This window comes from Pyxicephalus adspersus, chromosome 1 (genome assembly GCF_032062135.1).
Source record: "Pyxicephalus adspersus chromosome 1, UCB_Pads_2.0, whole genome shotgun sequence".
In the NCBI taxonomy this organism is placed as follows: domain Eukaryota; kingdom Metazoa; phylum Chordata; class Amphibia; order Anura; family Pyxicephalidae; genus Pyxicephalus; species Pyxicephalus adspersus.
Window position 1 is genome coordinate 169610628 of NC_092858.1, and position 17971 is coordinate 169628598.

Here is a 17971-nt window from a genome sequence, read left to right on the forward strand (position 1 = left end):
TTTGTGGTTTGGTGTACATGCAGCATAGTGAGATTTATGGTCTATATGCAGTACACTCAATTACCTTCTGACCACTGGAGAATAGGTGACTGAGAAAATGCTTGTTTCTGCCTGTAGCAGCCTAATGAAATCATGGTAAAATGTTGGGCTTTTGTGGAATGGTGATACTGCCTCTGTATATTGCAATATAATTTAGAAATGTATTTGTGTGGACTTAGTACAGTTACTAAAAAATTCCACTTGAAGGTCTAATACCAATGTTCTGCCATGGGGTGCTTAGCAAGGCACATAACGTTCGAGCACACTTAAAGAGTTGAAACACAAAGAAATATGGTGGCCACCAAAATTGTGGTCTCCTTTTTTATAAATATTTTACACTAATAAAAATCAAAATCTGAATATCCCGCAAAAATATGTTTATATTGGAGAGCAGAGACTGTTAGACCACATTGAAAATCGATTATTTTTTTTGCTTGGATTTGATGGCTAGTTACACGGGTCATTTCATGTTTGCTTCATTTTATTATTTTCTTTGTGTTATAATATATTTTACTATATAATAACATGCGTAGTGATAAAATACAGACAAGATGTTATAAGAATTAAATATTGACATTGGGCAATATTCAATATAAACATTGGATATGCTGTATTAACATTCGTTTTACGTCAGTAATCGGGATTTATGTCTCCGTGTTTGATTTGCTGTAGTGTCTCATCCTATGTAAGCCACTTTTGAAGGGGTTCCTGGAAAAGTCCAGGGTAACAGTGCTTGACAAGAAACAGACACAGACTGGAGGGAAACCCTGTTTGCAAAAAAATGTTGGCACTGCCAAAGTCTTATCAGAATTTTGGGGCCACTATAGAAATGTACAAATATTAGGGTCAGACAAAAAGCTATATTGTCATTAGGGATTTGGGGGTACATACCCCTTCCCAGATGGCTATGATGGGTTCCAGTATACGCAAAACATAAATATTTTTAAAACTAGAATAAAATGTAGATCATTAATAAACCAGATCTGGCTCACCATGGGTTTTTTCTAAGAGAGACATGTATAGGGCTATATGGTTACTTGGATGACTAAGAACCAGCCAATGGAAACTCCAGGTACCATTTAGATCAGAAAACTGGCTCCTGTCCAATTTTTAAAACATAGTAGGCAACAATCCCATTAGATTGCCCCTTCAACCACCATTCATTAAAAATATATATATTCTTCTTTAATAGCTGTCTCTATACAGAACTTGGCACATTCTTCCACAACTAGATGCCCTCTACTTCCAGTCAGCATCTTTCAACCATGAAGACCAAGGACACCCTGTGGACATCCCTCAAGTCATGGGCCTCCAACTGGAGAAGATTTCACCAGTGTGCACTGATTTCATTATAGAATGATGAAGAGAGCAAAGCTGATGACATGAAATCGCTGCTGCTTTTGGCATCCTTGAGGACCACCCAGAAGACCGAGAAGAAAGATGATTCTGGCCATCCTATGAGCACAGAAAAGCAAAGCATTCCTAGAGTTGACCTTTAAATTATATCTACAGCCCATTTCCTTTTTTTGGCTGGAGTAGAGATTAATTGTAACTGATTTTGGGTCTGTTTAATACTTTGTGAAGGTCTTTTATCGTTATCTTTAGACAGTTGTCATTGGAAATGACACTGTCAATTGGGGACCCCTAAACCTGCAAAAACCTCATACAGTGTTGGCTTAGATACACTTTAGAGCAGTGTCTCTTGACTTTTTTTACCATTGGAGAACCCTTGAAAAAACTTTCAGGTCTTCAGGGAACCCCTTCTATAATTACTATATCCACCGACATGAGAGTCACAAACTGTTCATTGCTCAGTGAACCCCTTGCAACCTTTGGTGGAACCCTAGTTGGAAAATACTGCTGTAGAGGAACCAAAAGGTCTTCCACCAAAACAACACAAACCAGCAATAATAGAAAAAGAAGAAAAAAATTTCTCTTTTTCCCTGCCACCAATATCCAGATACCTACAGTGCCTGCTGCCTAGCTTGGCCTGGACTTCCCCTTACTAACAGCCTCAGCCTCGTGTTTTACAATACAACACAATTCTATCGCAGGGGGTGATTCTTCTTTAATATTTTCTTTAAAATCTTCGACCATCGAAAGTGTCATAAATCTCAGCTTTTATTTATTTCATAGAGCAGGTTCCCTGTCATTTCAGGAGTTCAGGATTTTGGCAAACCTCCCTTTCGGATTTAAGACAGCCTGAAGAACAACCTAAAAAGGCCATCTTCAAAAGACAAAGAGAATCTTAGCAGGCGCCAACCCAAATCTCGTGTTCACTAAGTGATTATGTCAGATGGGGATGTCTTCTTCTACAATCCATTATGTGTCACAGCTCCGTCTTCATAGCTATAACATCACTTTTGAGTTAAAGGCGCTAGGCATGATGTTGTCCTAAAGATTGCACAGTCCAGTTGTACACCACCCTTGCCTGCAAAATTGGGGATAATTTCAGGATAATGCATCTGTCCCTGGTCTTTGGGGGCAAACTGCAAATTGCTTTATTGAATCAGCCTAGTACTAATTAGGTATTTTGTGTTGGGCATCATCATGATGGGCAAGTTTAGCTAGAGCAGCTATAGAAGTGAATGGAATTGGAGAAAGTGGCACAATTAGGCAGTGCTATCTTAAAGTTTTTAGATGGAAAAATGGATTCTATACAGCAAAGGGATAAGGGCATATCCTTGCCGTACCCCCTTTTTGAAGACATTTGGAATTCTTTCTGTACCAGCACTTTTTCTTTATAGTCCCTATTGTCTAAAGCGGCCTTTCTCAACCTCTTTACTCCAGAGGAACCCTTGAAATGACTTTGGGTCTCAGGGAACCCCTCATAAAAGTATTGGGTTGGCAGTATTAATGCCCCCATTGTAGTGATAAGAAGGAATCACCATGAGGAAGATCATAGTTATCATCCTACTGGCTAAATGGTGTTGACCCTAGAACTATGTAGGCACTATCAGATGGGAGGTCATTCAGCCAAAGCCCAAGAAACCCCTAACAACTACTGAAAGGATCCAATGGTTCCACAAATCTCTGGTTGGGAATGGCTGGTCTAGAAGTTGGATGGAGTCTAAATGCAGTAAAATACCTTTAATAGCAAAAAATAAAATTTCATAGCCTACGCATCAGACCAAAAGGATGAATCAAATGAGAAAGAGAGAGGGACTTGGCTCCAAAAATGGGACAGTTGGGAGCCATGCACTTACGGGGCAGAAAAACAGATTCAGAAGTCAATTATTTATGGCACAATTTACTTTGGCTTGGATAACCAACATTAATCACATGATCCTTGTGTAACAGGGCCCCATAGAAAAATGACTAAGGATCCATTTGCTTCCTTGAGCTCTATCTCAAATCATTTTCTCAAGTAATAGGCAACAATTTTGTTTTTTATGGCAATTGTGGACACATTTATGATCTAATATACAATAACTCTCTGCCAAGAATTATTATAAAGGAATCTTTGGGTTACCAGACAGTTCTAAGCCCCATTACAGTTACATTGTCTGCTATGGAATTTTTACATTATCCTAACCGGCAAGGAATATTATACCACATTTTTAACCTAGGGTCTTCACCTTTTCTAGGAAAAACCTATGAAATGTGTATAATTGTTCCCCCCTCCCTAGCTGCCTATGCTTACTTCTTGCTGCACTTTACCCTTACCCTCATATGCTGTGTGACTGAGCAGGACCAAGCACTGCCATGTTGGGTGCGGAAGGCAAATAACGGGTCATTTAGGCTAACTTGGAGCAGTGAAGAGTTAAGACAGTGGTGCTGGAATGAATAGTTTTATAAGCACATGGGGGGGGGGGGGTTATAGACACAGTACAGATACACTCTTATCTGCAAGCCGGCATGCTGAATTCATGAACAGATAGTTTGCAGGGCTTTTTTTCAGTCCCTTCAGACAACTGTAGGGAAGTCTAGTGGCCAGCTGAGTTTCCGTTATCCATTGTTTCCTGCAGCATAGGGTAGGTAAATGGTACAGAGTCTTTCTTTAAGGCCATAGTTCCCATCAGACAAACTCAGGAACTAAAGGTTCCTTTAAATTATTTAAAGGTCACTGCAGTCAGGAGTGTAGTCGTAAAAAAAGAAGAGGGAGCACGGAACTATCCACCTCTGCCTACGTGTCACTCAAAGGGGAAGAAACTACCTCCAGATTGACGTCATGATACCAGAATGAGGTGAACGATGTTCAAAGAGTCAAGCCACCCACCACCCTGATCTTGCAATTCCATACGGGAGACATGGTCCGCGGCTATGGCTGGTCCGCCCCCCCAGTGGGCTCCTTTTCTTGACCCTGCGGGGGGCGGTCCGGCCAGAGCCGTGGACCACCAAAGAATGCAAAATAAGATTGGGTACGCGTGCCAATTCCCAAAAAAAGTGAGGGCAAGGCGTTCCCACCGGTGCCCCCACCACCACCACTACACCCCTGACACCACTGGTATGAACTGATCCTATTAGGAACACAACTTTTTGCCCTGACTGTGCATTGGATTGGCCTTAACCAATGCTGCTCATGGGTTGCCCACGTGGTTACCAACACAGCCTCCCTCTTCTTCCCTTCAGTAAACACTTGACATGCAGTCCTCAGTATCAAAGAAAATATATTTGGGATCAAAACATTATGTTAGATGACTTCAGTCCTGAGACGCTCCTGATACATGAACGCATATGACTATAAATATTAATAATTGCTCTCTTATATAAACCAAGCTGTGATTTAGGGTTAGTGGCCCTCCAACATGCTGAAATCACATTTTCCAGGCACTTGATCAGAGAGAAGCTGGGACAGAGAAGGATAATGATGTTTCCTTATCACAGAGCCGGCTATCTCTTCGTTCTAGCTATGCCTGCTTCTCTTAGAGGACATGATAGAAGGGTGTCACAGGAACTGTCCTCCTCTGTCCTGGATGACAGCTGAAGACAGACCTTCGGAGATGTCACCCGACACATGCTTGGAGGCCTGCTTCACCAAATACAGATATTGTGTTCTGCTAAATCTAAGTTAATTCTTGCAATGATACATTGGGCCACATTTATTAAAGCTCTCCAAGATTGGAGAAGATAGTAAACTTGGATGATCCAGCAAACCTGGAAGGGATCTGGGCCAGAATTGAAAACATTGGCTAAATAATAGCAAATGATTTTCAGAAATCCATTTCAGGTTTGCTGGATCACGGAAGTTCACCCATAATAGTCCATCTTCTCCAGTCCACAGAGTTTTAATAAATCTGGCCCAATGTGTCCATCATAGGAATTATTTATTGTGTCTTTATTTGGAATTTTCCCCACCTGTAAACGCAGACCAAGCTGTCCACCAAAGGTGACATCTGCAGTGGTTGGAACAAACCATTTAACACTGTTACAGATGTACAACCCTTCAGGTTTTGAGCAAATTGTTAATTCCATACATTTTTTTTAGTAACCATCCAAAAAACTGGGGAGAAAACTGCATATATATATCATTAGAAGATATGTTTCTTCCCAGTGACACCATTGTAATGTTGGTTCCACGCCTCATTACTGCACACGGTGACATCAAGCCAGTGCAAGCCTCTCCCACAATCTTTTACATTGTCGATAGTAAACTTTGTAAATATCTCCTAGATTGTAAGCTCTTCGGGGCAGGGTCTTCTCCTCCTCCCATGCCACTGTCTGTATCTGTCTGTCATGTGCAACCCCTATATAATGTACAGCGCTGCATAATATGTTGGTGCTATATAAATCCTTTTTATTATTATTATTATTAATAATAATAATAATAATAATAATAAAAATATTAATAAATAATCTGAATTGTACCCTTTAGCAATGAAACTCTTTTGGCTCCCACTGGCAAAAGATATAACAAGTGCTAATAACCTGATCATATATTCATATTTACTAGCTTCTATTATCCTGCATGGAATTTTCGTTGAAGACTAGAAACCCAAGAGCTGTTTCAGACCCACAATGATTCAGTGTTCTGCCATGGGCCCAACCGCAGTCCCATTTTCTATCATTCAAGTGAATGGTGATTTTTTCTGCATGCAGCCTTAACTGTAGCATGGTTCCCAAAGACAACATGTCTGGCTGCACAGTTGCTGTTTAGGATTCACACTGCAGCCTTGTGTGAATGTGGTTGCCCAAAGTATGGTTTGCCTGTGTGCCCAGGAACAAAAAATCATGCAGTTTTACAATTTTATCCACAACTGCATGTATAGAAATCTATATGGTAATTTCACCTAAATTATCATTGTAGCATTAACCCAAAGTCGCATGACTTGCAAATGTTTATTTGCCGTTTTGTAGTCTTGCGATCATCCTCATGGTTTCCCCCTCCAGCGGTTATCTGTACATCAGACAGTGCACTCAGGATCAGCAGGCTTTGCTTTGTGAATTTGTGAGTGAACCATCCTCATGTAAGACCCTCCCGCAAGAATTCCCCCTCCAACCTCAGAGGCAGCAGTGCCTTAGATCTTACACAGCAGATAGACAGCTTTAAGGTTGTAGGTGCCAGGTGCCACAAGGTGCATTGCTATTTATCAGGTATAACTTTTTCAGGGTCTGGCACAATGACACACATTGCTAGCCTTTACTTTATGAGTTCAGGTCCTCTTTAATATATTTCCTGCTTATCTCCTTGAAGCAGCCAACAATGTAATATAAGGTCATCCTAACTCTTTCCTCGGCACTTCTGGAAAATGGACAGCAATGTCCCGTTCTTTAGCCGGCACGATGTGGCATATTTACTGACGTCCTTCTTGGCCTCTGAGCTGGGAAAATTTCAGTGCCCAAAAATAACGCTGTGTGATATGAGGGACTCAGCCAAAGCGCATCAGTCAGCTGCTTGTTACAGCCAAGTGTCATTTTTTTGGCCAGAAAGAACACATTTTGTGCTATCTTTGGTCAGCTATGCCACCAGAGATCACAACTGTTTGTGAGATCAAAGAGGACCTCTCACCCGAAAACATGCAAAGCTTTAGTAGCTCATAATCAGAATATTGTTTGCTGTAATTAGAGGATTTCTGCATGAATAATATTATATATAGTACAGAAGTAACACATTGTTACTCTTCTCTTGATTTAGAACTTGATAGCTGGAAATATGAGGGAGCAAAATTAACAGCAATAAACTGTACAAGCACCATACAAAATTGCTTTTCCAAAAAATCTAGTTTGCTAAGGTTAAAAATAAGTGAGTATTTATAGTTGTGATCTCAATTCTCAGCAACAGATTACAAAGTCCTGGATGTTGGCTAGTAGGTGAACCCATGGGTGAACCCTTTGCCCATGCTGCTTCTGTCGTCTATAGAAGTGATCAGGAGGCTTTACAGCTGCCGAGATCACTTTTAAATCAAATCCCACATCATGCAGATAAAATAGAAAATGAGCCTACATCTGCTGGCATTAACTTGGTGTAAGCCTTTGACTTCTCTTAAGGTCCATTCGTATGGCAAATTGGTTAATTCTCAACTATATCACTGTGACACCTAGACCAGGAAGAAGGGGAATGTGGTCACCGACATTGGAAGGCATGCATGGTAATATTAACCTGGATGAGTGTTTCCAAACCTTTTTAACATGGAGACCACTGAAATAACTTTCAGGTCTTCAGGGGACCCCGGCCATAATTATTTTATCCACAACTGACATTATATTAGTGTGGTGGTCAGTGAGAAGAATTCCTCCTACATTGCTGGCCATTCGGAAGAATGTCATCCTTACAGATAGCCAAAAAGATCATTGGGGTCAGAAGTAACTTCCTGCAACCTCTGGAGGAACCATGCTTAAGAAACACTGCTCTAACCTGTGTCTGTTGCCATTGTTTCTCTGGCTTTCAATTCATTGGACATGATACACGTGGAGATTTCACCAGGTGATTATAAACATTTGCTGATCACTTGCAGGCCTCTAAAAATGTAATATTGCCAATAATGTGCATTGGGATAAATGTGGAGCCAAAAAATCAGCTTTTTGCTATTGCCTGTGCCCCAGTTGGTTAGATTCACCATTACCATTTGTTCTGGTGACTATTGCCACCAAGACAGAAAGCTTGTGAAGTCCAAAATGTTGGCTGTCACCAGAACAAGAGTTGAGTCTATAGATGCATCCTCATCTTGGTCTTCCTTCACACCTGCAAATATGGTGCCCACCATATTTTTCAGGTCCCAGCTGGCACTATTGTAGATCAATCTTGCTAATCACACCAGAACATTAAAGGGCCAGATGGGGTGGCATCTGGCTGGGCCCCATATCAGCTGCTATCGTTTCCATGCTGATCCCAAAGCCAATGTCTCACTACCACAAAACTATACCAACACTTATCCGCTCTCATTCCTGCAACATATACTCTATAGGCTCCATTTAAAAAACCAGGAATATGACCTTTCCCCCAAGCATTCCCTAATGGGAATCAATTACTGCCAATGAAACCCATGGACCTGACGATTCCCATCAGGGAATGTTTGAGGGAATGTCAGATTCCCTGTTTTAAAAAACAGCATTACGACCCTGAAACCCCCAACCCAACGCCCTGCCATTTAACCACCTTATCTCTTTCTCTTTTTGCCCGCACAGTGCCCCTGCCCATTGATTGTCTCCACGGCCCTAATAGCAATGATATTTGCTCCTGGTAAAATATTCCTTAAGATTTTCTCTCTGGGTCATTTTCATTTTCTGATATAAAAAAATGAAAGAAGATATTCTATGAAGAGAACACCGCAGGGCTGTTTTCAATAGCAACACAAATAATCTCTTGGTAAAATATTTGCAGCGCGTTACATGCTGTCCTTATTATTAATAAGTTACACCCTGCTCAGAGGTTGGCAGGAAATTGTATATTTATTTAGATGGACACTTGGCCATTGTTCCAATTCAGATATTCACTATGGATAATATTGATATATAGCAAGGAAAACCCTATTCTGCATGGAAAGTCATGTGATTCACCCCTCCGAGCAGCTTATTTCATGCTTTTATCGTGTCGGACCCGTCACAGTCTATCAGTCAAACTGAGAATTTACTAAGAAAATACATTTTACTGAAATTAAGTCAGCTATTAAAATATTCTTTAGGGCCCCTTTATGAGTCCTGTTACCTCACCACTCCTCTATGCATAGCCAGTGGTATTCTAATGCACAGTACAGTAGTTGCCAATGTACAAAGTGAAGAAGCTCAATAAAAAAACACCATGCCAGTGTGTTGGCAAAAATACAGTATGTCATTGAACTGGTCCATTGGTGTGTGGGCTACTAATTTAAATGAATAGGCTAGCACAACACACATTAATGCATATAACAACCTGCAATGGCTCCCTAAATGAGCCTTGTTGGGCTGAACCAGGCTGGCCATGTATTTAAATAGTGCCGATATATTACACAGCACTGTACACCCATATGTTGATGATCAGCTGAGATGCCTCCTATTATGCTGGTGAATGCTCCCTTAAATACATGGTCATTGAAGACTCCCTTAGATTGGTGGCCCCATTACTATGGCGGTCATTGGATTGAATGCTTCTTACATAGTAGTCAAAGGGACCTAGTAGTCAAAAGGGTAGAATGCTCTTAAAGTTAGTGGTCAGTTATAAGAATGTTCTCTACACTAGTGGGAAGTATGATGCTTTCCAATGATCGTCTTTTGGTAAAATGTTTCTTTGGTAACATTGGTAGTCAATGGGTAGAATGTTTCTTAATTTCTTGGTCAGTGATAGGAATGCTCCTTACATTGGTGGTCAGTGGGAATGCTCCCTACATGGTCCTTACATTATGGTTATTGGCAATAATGCTTTCTACATTGTTGGCTCTTTATATTAGTGCCCAGTGGCAAGAATGCCCCTTACATTGGTGGTCATTTGAAAGAAATATCCTTAAATTTAATGGTCAGTGGAAAGAATGCTTCCTTCATCAATGGGTAGAATGCAATAGTAGTCATAGGGAAGATTGCTCTATATAATTGTGATCAGTGGGTAGAATGTTCCTTACTTTTGTAGTCATTGAGTAAAATACTGCTTACGTTAAGAAAAATATTGCGTATGTGGAAATAATTTCCCCCCAATTGCTGTGAGTGTAAAGAATAGTCCTTAAATTAGTGGTCAGTGGAGGGAATGCTCTCTACATCAGTGGCTCCTTTTAATATTAGTCAGTAAGTAGAATTCTCCTGATGCTGATCAATGGGTGGAACAAACCTTACACTGGTGGACATTGGGTAAAATATTTTTACATTAGTGGTCAGTGGAAAAAATGCTCCTTGCAATTACAGTCAGTGGAAAGAGATATCCTCACATTTGCTGTCAGTGGCAAAAAATTATTCTTACATTAGTAGTCAAATGGAAGAATGCCCCCACCCATTATTGATGGGTCAGTGGTTACTTATCTGAGAGTAAAAATGGCTCATTTCTCTGGAAGATCTTAGGTTGGTAGGAGGGTGCTTGGCACCTTTAAGTGTTTAGAGGGTGCTTGCCACCTTTAAGTGGTAGGAGAGTGCTTGCCACCTTTAAGTGTTAGGAGGGTGCCTTTACATGGTAGGAGGGTCCTTGCCACCTTTTGGTGGTAGAAGGGTGCTTGCCACCTTTTAGTGATAAGAGGGCGCTTGCCAGTTTTTAGTGGTAGGAGGGTGCTTGTTTCCTTTAATTGTTAGGAGGGTGCTTGTCACCTTTAGGTGGTAAAGGGGTGCTTGTCACCTTTGGGTGGTAAGAGGGTGCTTGCCCTCTGCTGCTCAAATTTTATTAATTCAGGCTCCAACTTTCAAAAAATAAGTCCAATATTGGCCACATAATACCAATTTGCAATTTTATTAAAATGGGAGTGAAAACAGCAAAGTTAAACCTATACTTTTCCTCCAGTTCTTTTTTAGTTCATCTTTCATAAATTAGACTCAGTTGGAGGAAATGTGTTTATTATGAGGTTCAGGATTGTTGCTTATTTAATCCACGTGCGCGTAATGTGTACTTGTCACCGAATTAGCGTGTTTATGCTGCTGGCGCTACGTGGATGTAAATAGGGAGAGCGGTTAATATGTCTGGAGATACGTCTGCTTCTATCCCTGATTAGATGTAAACCTCCCGGCCTGTGCAGGAAACCTTTCGGAACTCCAGGTTACAATAGATTATACAAAATGTATTTATGTATCTGGTTATAAACAAAGGGGGAGACAGCAGAAGCTGGAAGGGATTTAGGTCTTGAGGGGGAATTAAGTCATGTTTATTATTGAGGCACACAGCAATCCTGTTTTATAGACCGATGTATCAGCCTTATTATGAGATGTAAGCTGCACTGTCTGAGAGGGGATTTCAATCTACAACAATTGTGGCCTGTCTATGATCCGATGTAACACGGATAAGATCAGCAATGCCGTGACACCATAAACAATTTATTCCTTTCTAGGCTTATAGGCACTTCTGGGCGGAAAGGAAATGGTAATTATTTCAGAGTGCAAACGTGACCAATAATGTGAACATATAGGACTGCAAAGGTTTTTTTTAATTCTGGATAGACATATGCGATTGGTACTTGTGAACTAGTTGGGGACTACTGAAAGCTGTGTGATACCATCAAAGTGATCTTCTTTTCCTGTCCTGGTGGCACATTGAGGAGAAATTTTGGAGGTTCAAACTATATCTAATTCTAAATCTTAAAAGAAAAAAAGGCTGCAGTCCCATTTTCATAATATTATATTTCATATGACATATTCGTAGGAAGCAGTAAATGAGCTTTACCGCAAGCCCAACTGATTTCTGTAGATTGTCAGATTTACCAGTAGTTGCCATAAGGTTGTTTTCTCAGCAGCGCAGCTCTCCCTGACTTTTCATCTAAGTGTGACGTGGTCTATCAGTGCTTCCTGCCCCCTTTCCTGAATGTAACTTGCAGCTCAGCTCCACCTGTTCCCCACTTCCAGAAGTGACCCATTAGTTCAGCCTTCCTTGCAACCTCTCCTGGGTATGATTTAGCTCTACTCACGTAGCAGTGACTTACCAGCTCAGTTCCCTGCTCTCACCAGTGATTCATCATTTCTGCCTCTCCTAGACATGCATCAGCAGTACAGCTTCCCCACCAAGCAGGGTACATAGAAGGTCAGCTCCCCTCTTACCATCTCTAAGCAATGACTTACCAGTGGATCTGTACTCCTAGCAGTCTCTTATCATTTCAGCCACCAATCAACCCTCCCATATGTGATTTAGCAACATAGCTCTCCCTTCCAGCAGTGTACTTAGAGAATCAGCTTCCCCTTTTTTTCCTCTCTCGGCAGTAAGGTATGAGCCCAGTTGCTCCTGTTCCCAATTCCCGGAAGTGACTCATCAGTTCAGCTCCTTGCTGCCCCCCTTCCAAGGATGACTCAGCAGCACAGCTCCCCTTCCAAGCAGTATCTGAAAGATCAGCTCCCCCTGTTCCCTTCTCCTCATCAATTCAACCCCCTTCTCGTAGGCCTAACTCATCAGCACAGCTTCCTTCCTTTGGGAAGAGTACACAGAAAGATCAGGTCCCCTTGTTCCCTTCTCTCAGCAGTGACTAACCAGCTCATCTGCCCTAATCCCCACTTTCAGCAGTGATTTATCACTTGGGTTCCCAGTTGCCCCTCCTAGATGTGACTCAGCAGCGCAGCTCCCCTATCAGCAGTATAGACCAGCTTCCCCTTTTCCCCTTTCTCAGCATTGATTTTCAAGCCCAGTTGCGCCTGTTACCCACTCCCAGTAGTGACTCATTAGCTCAGTCCCCCATTCTCTTCCGCCGCCCTGACGTGACTCGTTAGCACAGCTCTCCCTAACAGTAGTACTTAGAACAGTTATACTTAGTTAACAGTTAACAGTAGTACTTAGAACTCCCCTATTCCACACTCTCAGTAGTCATTTATAAGCCCAGCTGTCCCTGTTCCTTACCCTTTTAGACTGGGCAGCACAGCTCCCCTTCCCAGCGGAAGTTTAGCACCCCTTGCCCCCAGCTCTCAGCCGTGACTTATCATCTCAGGTGCCCCTGCTCCCCAGTCCCAGCAATATATATATAAACACAAAGCCTATAAATATCCTATATTATAAATAAAATCAAGTCTAACAGCAAAGGAATTTAGGGATGACCCCTGCACAAAGCCCACCTCTCACCTATAAATTTGGACTGGCGCTGTCCATAACACAGGTCTGTTTTTTAGACAACATAAAAAGCAAAATCGACTAAATGAATGATAAACACAAACTTCGGTACCAAAAGCACACATTTTCCTTTTTTTACTTACAATTGTTCCCATAAAGATTTTAAGTTGAATGTTCATCAATCCTCTCAAAAAGTTTCAAAAAATGTAGACAGCGTCCTGCACTGGCAGCAAACATATGTAATCCATGTGGGTATGTTGGACTAACCTCCCCGGCTGGCTGTATATAAGTCATTCTTTACATGGCACGGAGGTGCGGCTGGGTACAGTGACGGCTGTGGCAGAGGGCCTGTGTGTCTTTATTTGACACTTTCCCTGAGGTTGGGCTGGTTCGGGAGCAGTGACATCTCTAGAGCCGCACACATTCCACAGCTAATCCACTTACACTTGTCAGCACCTGCCAATGGCTCCGTCTCTCCTCACTCCACCAGCTTGGCCTCAGTGCCACTTATGGGCCTGCACTGTGCAAAGCACACCACACGGACTCTGCATGTCACAGCTAAGGATGATCAAAATTCAGTGTGCTTGTTACTTCAAATTTAGGCAAAAATTTTGGCAAAATTTTCATATTGCCAAAAGGCATTATAGTCAATGGGGTACACAAAGTTAAAAATGACCTCCAGCTTTCCCTTCAGTCTTACTCTTCTGGGTTGAAATTGCTTACTCTGATTTCACTGCACACTGTGAGATTCTCATAATACGCACTCAAAGCTGCAGCATGTCAAATTTCCATGGCTTCAGCCATTTCCTGGCTGAAGGATGTCCAGCATCATCTAGTCCATTGTTTCCGAACCAGGGTTCCTCCAGAAGTTGCTAGAATGCCTCTCAAGTCAGTTACCACTGGCACCAATTATTTTTGGGGTGACATTCTTCCCACTGGCCAGCAATGTAAGAGACATTTTATCCACTAACCACCACCCCAAAGTACTCTGTGAATAAAGTGGACAGCTTGAGTGGCCCTGGTGTATCCATTTCTTTCATTTCTGCATCACATGTGGGCATTACCACAATTTTAAGGAAGCTGGGTACAGCACCGTGTGCCCCTTGTACCAGCCATGATTGGAAAAGAGAATCACAGAGAGCTAAAATTAATGGCACAGGGTCTAAAATAAGGTATGTGATGAAAACAGAAAACATTTTAAATAACTGTACACCAATGATGATCAACTACACACGAAAAAGAGCATAAATACAAAACAAATTACTTAAAACAGCAAAACTTCTCACCCTCCTACATTTCTCTTTTTCTCAAATATAAATATATTCGCAAAAAACAAACAGAGGAAAATAATGAGCAAAATTGAGATTTTCGGCTTTACTGGTAATCAGTAAATTACCAGTAATCACTATTTTCACACAAAAATCACTATGCTGTCTTTGAAAATTAGAACGCTGTAGATGTTGTGGCTGATGAGAAATAGGCTTGTTCAGTTTATAATAAATGAAAAGACAAAATGATAAAACAAAAATGTAAAAATAAACATATCAAGCAACTGCAAATAGCAATCAAATATACATAAATATAAAAAGAGCTAAATAAAATAAATAAAACTGCCCTAAGTACTCTCAAATATTCAAGCAAACTCAAGCAAATCAATCAGAAAAACAAAGAGATTCACTTTGGTTACATTTGTTTAACTGCCAAATCAATATTTTAGAATCAGTTTTGTTAAAAATCCCTAATTTGTCCCTACTGACCAATCCTCTATGAAGATCAATTGGAGAATCACAGATAGAACCAAAGTTTGAAACTACAAATGTCCCATTTTGCATTGTCAGCAGGACTGAAAATGCTAGGATCAAAGCCCGGAGCTCTTATCAGACATATCGTGATTGTTACTGAGGCCCAGATATCCCACTGAAAAAAAAAAAGTAGATTATATGGCGATATATATGTTTTTTACACCTGCAAAATATGGTCCTATGGACTTCCAAGCCCTCCAAGGCTGGAGAAGATACACTTTCATCAGTGAAGCTGGGTGATCCAACAAACCTGGAATGGATCCGGTCTAGGATTCAAAACATTCAAAACAAAGCCAACTAATAGCAAATGACTTTTAAGAACTCCATTTTGGGTTTGCTGGATCACCCAGCTTCACTGATAAGAGTGTATCCTCTCCAGCCTTGGATAGCTTTAATAAATCAGAGCCATGGAATGGACAGGCAGATTTTTAGTGATCATTTATTGGATGGTATTTCAAATGTTCCCCTAAATCCAATAATTTATGAAATATAACCCCAAACCTACGGAATGATAAAAAGTACCCCTACATCCATTAAGTTATAGAACACAAAAATATACCCCTAAATATAATAAATAATGCAAAGCCCCCTTAAATCTAATAAAAGGTAAAATGTACTGCTACATTCAACAAATCTAAAAAGTATTCCTAAATCTAATAAGTAATAAAATTCATCCCTAAATTTGGGTGATACATTGTACCACTAAGTCAAGCAAGTCAAAAAAGATACCCCTGAATATAATAAATGCTGCAATGTACCTTAAATCTAATAAAAGGTAAATGTACAGCTACATTCAATAAATCTAAAAAGTATTCCTAAATCTAATAAGTAATAAAATTCATCCCTAAATTTGAGTGATACAATGTACCTCTAAATACAGCAGATAATAAAATGAAACACATAATTCAAGTAATTAAAAGAACCCATAAATCTAAAAAAGTAATAAAATAAATCCCAAAAATCCAACAAGTTTATTATATATTTCCAAATCTATTGAGTAATAAAGTGAACCTGAAATCCACTTAGTAACATAATATACCCTTAAATCTAAATGTACTGCAAAGTTCAACAAGTAATAGCATGCATCCTAAATGCAACAAGTTACAAGAATAAAGAATGATGAAGGTAGAAATGATATGTGGAAGGTAGATTAAAGGGAAGCAAAAAAAAGAAAGGGTAGATGGAAAGATAAAGTAAGAACAAATACAGAAAGTAAGAGAAAAAAGAAAAACAAAACTATGTAAAAGAAAAAGTTATAAAAAGAGGAAAAAATCACCTAATGAAAGATGAAAGGAAAGAAAAAAAGGATCCAAATGAGAGATGGAAAAAGGCAAAAGGAAAGAAGGAAAGAGAACGTGAAACAATAAAATAAGGTCTAGTAAAGTAAAAGAAAAAGGCAATAAAAAAGAAATAAAAACACAGAGAACAAAAGACTACATTAATAAAATAATCACAGCTGTATCCTCATGACAAATAAACTTTTAACCTCTAACTTTGGTGCAGTTAAACAAGAAAACTAAATACAGTTCTTCAATAAACAGAAGTTATATAAATCCTCTCCACAACAGCCAATGTTTACCTGAACTCCCCTGGACTATGAGAGGACCCTATGAAGCCTGGAGACTGATTTCACAGTCCATTCTTCTCCCCACACAGGAGCTCCTTCTATCAGCAGTGCTGATATATCAGATGGGAAGGCTCTGGGGTGTCCCTTCTCAGGAAGAAGGTGGGTGGGTAAAATTGTGGGTGTATCTTTCTGTAGAACAATATCTTGCCAGCCCCCCTGAAACTGTCTATGGGTGCACACTAACTTCAGCTGTTTTACAGAAAAAAAGGAATAAAAAACAATATTCATATAATCATACATTATATATAGAATGGGAGCCTGCCCACACTGAATGCATGCAATGGGTTAACCATAGCTAGTCCTAGCTGTAAACATTTACCCAACCCTAGCTTTTGTAGAGTTAAGTTCTTCAACTGAAGGTAACCACAGTTGGGTAAGCCCCTACCTATGGGATAGCTAAGGTTGGGTAAACCCTTACCCTAGGGTAGCTAGGTTTGGATTCCTACTGCTAGGGTAGGTTGGCTTTGGTAAGCTTTTACTTCTAGGGTAGGTAGGGTTGATTAAGCTTGTTCTCCTAAAGTAGCTGGGGTTGAGCAATCTCTTATCTCTAGGGTAGCTAAAGTTGCATAGGCTTTTACCTCTAGGTAGCTAGGGTTGGGTAGACTCTTACCCCTATGGTGGCTAGGGATGAGTAAGCTCTTAACTCCATTGTTGCTGGGGTTGGAAAAGCTCTTACATTTAGGATGACCGGGTTTGGGAAAGCTCTTACACCTAAGGTAGCTAAGATTGAGAAAGCTCTTTAGCTTTTTCCCCATGGTGGCTGGGGTTGGGAAAACTCCTATCCCAAATGTAGGTGGGTTTGGGTAAGCTATTACACCTAGGTAGCTAGGATTGTGTAAACCCTTAGTTCTAAGATAGGGGCTAGGGCTGGATAATCTATTACCCCCAGATAGCAAAGGCTGGGTAATCTCTTACCCCAAGATAGCTAGGGTTGGGTAAACTTTTAACCCTTGGGTAGCTAGGGTTGGGTAATATTTTACCCCTGGATAGCTAGGGTTGGATAATTTCTTACCCCTAGATAGCCAGGGTTGGGTAAGCTCTTAACCCTAGATAGCCAGGGTTTGGTAATCTCTTACCCCTAGATAGCTGGGGTTGGGTAAGCTCTTAACCCTTGGGTAGCTGAGTTGGGTAATATCTTACCCCTAGGTAGCTAGGGTTGGTAATCTTTAACTCAATATAGCTAGGGTTGGGTAATTTCCTACCCCTAGATAGCTAAAATTGGGTAATCTCTTAACCCTTGGGTAGGTAGAGTAATCTCTTACCCCTAGAAAGCTAGGGTTCTGTAATCTTTTACCCCTAGATAGCCAGGGTTGTATAATCTCTTACCCCTAGATAGCTAGAGTTGTATAATCTCCTACCCCTAGATAGCTAGGGTTGGGTAATCTCTTACCCCTAGATAGCTATGGTTGGGTAATCTCTTACTCCTTGATAGCT

General features: G+C 40.6%; 1 protein-coding gene across 3 annotated transcripts in view; it reads right to left on the reverse strand.

Annotated features, from left to right (window-relative positions):
- GJA5 (gap junction protein alpha 5) overlaps positions 1-17971 on the reverse strand; it is a 40453-nt gene that overhangs the window by 9718 nt on the left and 12764 nt on the right. Inside the window, exon 1 of one of the 3 annotated variants that reach the window (XM_072398340.1) lies at positions 16490-16626. The exons of 1 other annotated variant lie outside the window; for it this stretch is intronic. The gene's annotated coding sequence lies outside the window, so the exon portion shown is untranslated. Of the gene's footprint in view, positions 1-13251; positions 13447-16489; positions 16627-17971 lie in introns of those variants that run through there. One more of the 3 variants, XM_072398339.1, reaches the window with a different exon arrangement.